Here is a 7,037-nt window from a genome sequence, read left to right on the forward strand (position 1 = left end):
TTGGAACGATTTTACCGTTCACAATTTATACTCTTGCGGGCTAGGAGTTCTTGTGTTTTATTTTTTTATTTTTTTATTTTTTTTTTATCTTTCCCTTATTGCCCCTAGAGCCAATTACGATTTTCACCAAACTCGATTTCCACGTTTTTGCCGTTGAGTAAATAGAAGCTCTGGCTCTTGCCCCTGCTTAACTATGAGTACGAGTTGGAGCTCTTGGGTTCATGACTGGTGCTATTGCTATTGAATCATCTCTTTGAAGGCCAAATGCCACATCAGTAAGAGAAGTGGGCAAAAAAGCAGCTCTCCTAACCGGTACCGGTGGTGGTGTCATAGAAGTAAGCGCTGTTGTCGGAAGGAGTAAGGACTAAATGCCCAGAGTCAACTGCTGGTGGTACATATAGGTGGTTTTGATCTTGCCATATTATGATTCTTTTACTCATAGTGCCCTTTCAGTTTTTTACTCTGTCCTTTCAGACTATACTTATACTTTTTTACATTATAATTTTTGCTTAGAGTCTCTATGTCTCAATGCCTTGGTGACCCAAGTTGGGTTGTGACTTCAATGACTCTACTCTTGTAGTGGCACTTTTTATTGAGTGATCGATCTAAATTCTCCTCTCGAGTTTGCTGACAACTTTTCGTGGTTTGGTAACACAAGTTGAGTTGCAAGATCGGCTACTCTATGTTTTAAGATGTTCTTTTTTTCGAATATCCAACCTGGATTCCTTTCTCGAGTCTTCCAATGACTAATAAGACTTGAGGTCTAGATCACGTTCAAAGATCATTGGTGTTGCCATCGTTATTGTGATGCCTTAGAACCTTCCTTGATCCAGAAGGACTTTTGATGGGACAAAACGTTTGCTTAGGTTAAGGGTAGTGGAAAGATATAAAAAAGTTAAGGTTTGGGTCTGTCTAGAGTGGGTTAGACATGAGATTTGTCTATTTTTATTTCGAAGAGGTGATCTATGTCCCCTTCCAGCGTCTCTCAAACTTGTTTAGGCTGGAGATTTGGGTCGAGCTTAAGATCAAATGTTCGAGTTTTTGAATTTTTTAAATTTTTTATATTTTTAACCGTTCACAGTTCATCTTCATGTGGGCCAGGAAGTTGACTCTTTGATGATCTTTCTTTCACTTTTTTTTATAATGTTGACTTGCCCCAGTATGAAAGTGAAGGCTCAAAAAGGTTGACTATGGATAATGTTTTTGGAAAAATAGAATAATGGCCTTTCATCATCTCAAGATCAGGTTTTAGGCGTAGTATTTCTTAGCGTATCAGCATTGATCGATTGAGGAAAGACTTCTCCATACATCTTAGTGAGGATCAGAGCTTTCCAGTCATCTCCTTTTGTACGATAAATGGTCCCTCATATTTTGATCGAAACTTTCTTCTAGCGTCTTCTTAGATTGACCGAATCTTCTTCAAGACAATGTCTCCTGGCGAGAACTCCCTAGGTTTGACTTTTTTATCGTAGGCACGAACAATTCGTCGTCGATAGATTTGTCTATGGAAAATGGCTGCAAGGCGCTTTTCTTCAATCAGATTGAACTGGTCGAATCGAGCTTGAACCCATTCAACTGTATCTAACTCTGTTTCTTTCAAGATTCAAAAGTAGGGGATCTCAACTTCTACGGGCAAGACTACTTCCATTTCGTATACTAGTGAGTAAGGAGTTGCCCCAGTCGAAGTCCTGAACGAGGTTCGATATGCGTGAAGTGCAAAAGGCAACTTGTCATGCCAATCATTGTATGTAAATGTCATATTCTCGATGATTCTTTTAATATTCTTATTGGCTACCTCGACGGCTCCATTCATCTTGGGTCTGTAGGGTACCTAGTTATGATGAGTAATTGGAAGTCTTCACACATCTTTATCATGTCCCTATTTTTGAAGTTTTTGGCATTGTCCGTTACTATTCCGTTAAGAAACTCATATCGACAAATGATGTTGTTCTTGACAAACTTCAGGACATTGCTTTTTGTGACATTAGGGTAAGACGTCGCTTCTACCCACTTAGTGAAGTAATCAATAGCAACTAGCACTACAAGAAAATAGTGACTCTGGAATCAAATTATAAAACAGATTTAATCAGTTTCTAATGAAAAACGGGTTTAAACCGTTTTACCTGTTAAAGCTGTTTTAATCATGTTTTAAATGTCGCATTTCCCGTCTCATTATATGGGAATGAACCACTCTCTCTGTCTCTCTGTCTCTGTATCACAGTCGATCCCTCAACCACTCAATCTCATCCCTCTCTCTCTCTCAGTTTCTCCTTCGATCGACCTCTCAGTCGCTCTCTCAGTCAATTCCTCAACCACTAGATCTCATCTCAATGTTAAAAGCCATTTTAATATAAGAACATTGGAAGATAAACATTCTTTAATTCCTCATTCTAACAGGAACGAAGAAGATGGCTGAAGCGTAAGAACCTGAGCAGTCTCCCTTCTTCATCTTCCATCTTCGATAGTCACATTCGGGCTCTCATTTTCACAGAAATGTAAAAAGAAAGAACCATAAAAGCTCGAGTAGGTTTGATCTTCCATCTTCGATCTTCACTCAACCTTAACTCTATCTTTTCGATTTCATTCTTCACAAAATCCTAAATCTAATTTCGGATTTGTCTCTCAAATCCTAAATCAATCTTCACGAAACCCTAAATCTCATTGTTGATCTGTCTCTTAAACAAAAAATTGATCTTGTCGATTTATCTATTTTCATTGAGATTTCAAGTTCAACATTGAAATTTTCAGAGAAGACATCAATATTTGATCCTCGAACAAAAGACATTGGACATTGTGGATTTAAAGCTCGATCAGGTTTGATTTTGATAAAGTTCTGTGGATTGTGCTTTCTATTTATTTCTATGAATTTTAGTGTTATTTCTGGAATTCTTCTCTATGAAGAAGCTTCATTCCACCTCTTTCTAGATCGGAACATAATTAAACTTGTTTATGAGAAGGAGAGGCAAGCAAATGATTCTACATATTGGTATTTGTTTTACTATCTCCATGTTTTATTTTTCAACTTTCTTGGTATGAACATATTGTTCTTTGTAGTTGAGTTAAAATTGTCTGTTTTTCTTTTTTGGATGATTCACTTGTTCTTTTTGTAATGGTTTCAGGGTGTTGTTTGAATTGATATGGAGGGACTATTTCAAGTTTCTATCAATTAAATATGGAAATTCTATCTTCCATATAGGTAACAAACAGATACCAAGTTTCTTACTTTTCACTAATTAATCATTAAAAATTAATATATAGTTTTAGAAAGAGTTTAGTTGGTTGAACATCTCATTAAAGTTACTTTTCACTGATTGAGATAACAAATAACAGAACATGTCTTGAGAATGTCCTTTATTGATCATATTGGTTTTTCATACTTTCTGTTATCGAGATGGAAATTACATTGATCTATGTTTAAACTTAAATGTAATTTTCATTTTTTTTTCTTTCCTTTATGATGAAATATTTTTCAGGTGGCCCAAGAAAAGTGGAGTCTAATTGGAGCCAAGATCCTGTTTTATTTGAATCTTGGCGAGATGGCCGTACAGGGTAGATTAATCATTGCATATCTTTCTTTATCTTTTTAATCTAATAATGACATATTAAGACTATCTTTGATCTAAGAAAATAAAAAACTGATTTTGTTAAATTTTACGTACCCTCTCATCGAAGCTAATATGAAAGAATTGTCCACAACTGGTTTCATGTCGAACCGGGAATGGCAGGTAAATTTGTGTCGATTGAGGAATATTCTTATATCTTACTCTACAAATAATGACATTGAGTGCTTGTGTAGACACCTCATTTTTGCACTTGCCTGATTAATCAACTCATCAACCCGATCGTGAAGATTCCCAATGATGGATGATTATTCCAATGTTCTATTTTGTTACTAGATACGTTTCAGAAATTCGGATGAGGTATCTCAAACTAACAAAACTATAGAAACTACGCTACACTAGGAAAATATAACCCCAAAAATATAGAAATCATCATTTTGCAGACAAAAAGAAGATTTACGATAAAAATCACTAAAAAATAATTAAATTATCAAAATACCCCTAACATCAAAACATCCTTAGAGCCCCCTTACGCTTAGGAAAACCCATTCGAACATATAAAACAACAAAATGAAATCAAATAAACTATTTCACCAATTTTCACCAAATCGATAAAATTATGAAAATCCCCCTCATAAGGGTTGACAATTATTTCACGTAAAAAAATTTCATAATGACACAAATCCATAATCCCATTGAATTCCTTACAAAAAATTGATTTCAAAATATCCCGGAACATCGAAAACCGATTTAAAACATAAAAGTTCTCTTCGGGGGCAAAACGATAATTTTTTAATTTTAAAAATTTTTAATTTCAAAATCAATGAACAAAATCTTAATTAACGTAAAGTCAGACCTTAGTAAAATTAATTTAAAAATCTAAGCAAAGTCAATCTCATAAGACTTAAGTTAAAAACCTAATCTAAAAAGACCAAGTTAATCTCATAAGACGAAAGTCAAAACCCTAATTTATCTTATCTAAAAAGAGACTTAGTCAAACCCTAATTCTTCCAAAAAACTCTATAAATATAGAGCCTCCACAACCTAATTTTGTAGGTCAAAGAAAACCCTAGAAAAAATAGGTCAAAAAGTCTCCTTAACCTTCCCAAAATCCTGATTTTGAAGCCCTAACCCCTTACCTATTATCCAAACCCTAACTTTTGCTCAAAAAACACCCAGAGACCCTTCAAAAACACCTAGAAATCCATAAAAGAAATTAAAAAACAATCAGATTTAGGAAGCAGATACTTAATCTTGGAGATCAAAAGCAGATTTAGTGACGGATACAAAGTAAGGAATCTCATACGAGGAATCTTTCCACTAGATCTCAGGGAACAAATCGTCACAAACATCTAAGTATATTTTTTTTCTATTTATTTTATTTATTTGTTTTAGGTGCTTTAACAATGTAGTTTTTTTAAGAAATAGTAGAGACCGGCGTTTGCCAGGCAGGGTTGGTGCCTAACACCTTCCAACCCCATAATGTGATTTCTGGATTTAGTTTTTTTTTGTAGATTAGTTTTTTTATCCATTTGGAGTCAATGCTCGATTCCTAAACAGTAATAACTAGGTGCCGACTCCCAAACCTCAAAAATAAAAAATGGATCTGAAAGCGCCTTCGATCCGCGGGGTGTGCAGATTCACTTTTGACTTTGAGGTTTAGGAGTCGCCACCTAGTTATTAAAGTTTAGGAATCTAGCATTGACTCAAAACTCATAAAATAACTAATCTACAAAAGATACTAAGTCTGGCGATCACGTTACGAGATTGGAAAGTGTTAGGTACCAATCTTGCCTGGTAAAAATCGATCTTTACTAATTTCCAAGAATATTACATTACTAAAGACCTAAAATAAATAAATAAATAAAGAAATTGTACCTGTGAAGATCACAACGACTTGTTCCCTCAGATATGATAGAACAACTTCTTGTATGAATTCTCATCGCTTTGTTCTATCACCGGATCTACTTTGGATCTCCAAAATGAAGTATCTCCTCCTTAGATATGAGTTTTTCCTAGCATTGTGATAGGTTTTCTAGGTGATTTTTGGGGAGTTTTGAAAGTCTTTTTAATAAAAGTTAAGGTTTGGATGATAGGTAAGGGGTTAGGACTTCAAAATTAGGATTTTGGGAAGGATAGAGTGGCTTTTTGACCTACTTTTTCTAGGATTTTTTTTACCTACGAAATTAGGTTGTAGAAACTCTCTATTTATAGAGTTTTTTGGGTAGAGTTAGTGTTTAATTAGGTTTCTTTTAGGGTTTTAAATAAGGTTTTGACTTAAGTCTTATGAGATTGACTTGGTTCATTTAGATTAGGATTTTAATTAAGATTTTGACTTTAGTCTTATGAGATTGATTTGGTTAGGATTTTAATCAGGGTTTTGACTTAAGTCTTATGAGATTGACTTGGTCATTTTAGATTAGGGTTTTGACTTAAGTCTTATGAGATTAACTTGATTTCTTTAGATTAGGGTTTTGACTTAAGTCTTATAAGATTGACATGTTTTAGATTTTTAAATTAATTTTATTAAGATTTTATTTTACGTTAATTAATATTTTATTTATTAATTTTGAAATTAAAAATTTTAAAAATTGGAAAATTATCGTTTTGCCACGAATAGAACTTTTGTGTTTCAAGTTAATTTTCGATGTTCCGGGATGTTTTGGAATCAATTTTTCGTAAGGAATTTAATGAGATTATTGGTTTGTATTATTTATGTAATTTTTTGGCGTGAAATGATTGTCAACCCCTGTGAGGGGTATTTTCATAATTTTATCAAATTTGGTGAATATTGGCGAAATGATTTATTAGATTTCATTTTTTTTGTTTTATGTATTCGAATGGGTTTCCCTAAGCGTAAAAGAGGCTCTAAGGATGTTTTGGTTTAGGGGTATTTTGGTAATTTGATCATTTTTTAATGATTTTTACTGTGAAATTTTTTTTTATCTGCAAGATGATGATTTCTATGTTTTTGGGGTAATATTTTTCTAACGTAATGTGGTTTCTATAGTTTTGTTAGTTTGAAATACCTCATCTGAATTTTTTGAAATATATCTAGTAACAAATAAAACATTGGACTAAACATCTATTATTGGGAATTGTCGCGATCGGATTGACGAGTTGATTAATCAGGCAAGTGTGAAAATGAGGTGTCTACAAATGCTCATCTTTAGTAGAGAGTTGAAGCAAACTAGATAGCAAAATCTATTTTGGTAGATAGTACGATATTTGCATGCCAAAGCTAGTAACAATTCATTTTGCAGCCTGATTTAACAATTTGTCAGGACATTCGGATCCTTGAGGGTAAAGCTCTCCCTGAACTAAAAAATGTCAGGTCCTTGAGTGCGAACTCTCCCTGACAACGCCAGATCCTTAAATTTTAAAAAAATTTCCCTGACTAATGCAAAGGTGCACGTGTGTGCATTGGTGTGATGCTAATTTTGAAAAAGTACGATTCTATTTTGTGCATTCATGAAA

At 33.9% G+C, this 7,037-nt stretch overlaps 1 long non-coding RNA gene across 2 annotated transcripts; it reads left to right on the forward strand.

Moving 5' to 3' along the window:
- Positions 1-2,541: 2,541 nt before the first annotated feature.
- Positions 2,542-3,630, forward strand: LOC147384440 (uncharacterized). Of its 2 annotated transcripts, XR_015172908.1 has the most exons (4): positions 2,542-2,814; positions 2,926-2,986; positions 3,120-3,196; positions 3,474-3,630. It is a non-coding gene; the product is annotated as an uncharacterized LOC147384440 (long non-coding RNA). The 2 variants fall into 2 exon arrangements; XR_015172907.1 differs by having other exon boundaries at positions 2,542-2,986.
- The last annotated feature ends 3,407 nt before the right edge of the window (positions 3,631-7,037 follow it).

This window comes from Akebia trifoliata, chromosome 15 (assembly GCF_017979445.1).
Source record: "Akebia trifoliata isolate Shusen 1 chromosome 15, ASM1797944v1, whole genome shotgun sequence".
NCBI classification, from domain to species: domain Eukaryota; kingdom Viridiplantae; phylum Streptophyta; class Magnoliopsida; order Ranunculales; family Lardizabalaceae; genus Akebia; species Akebia trifoliata.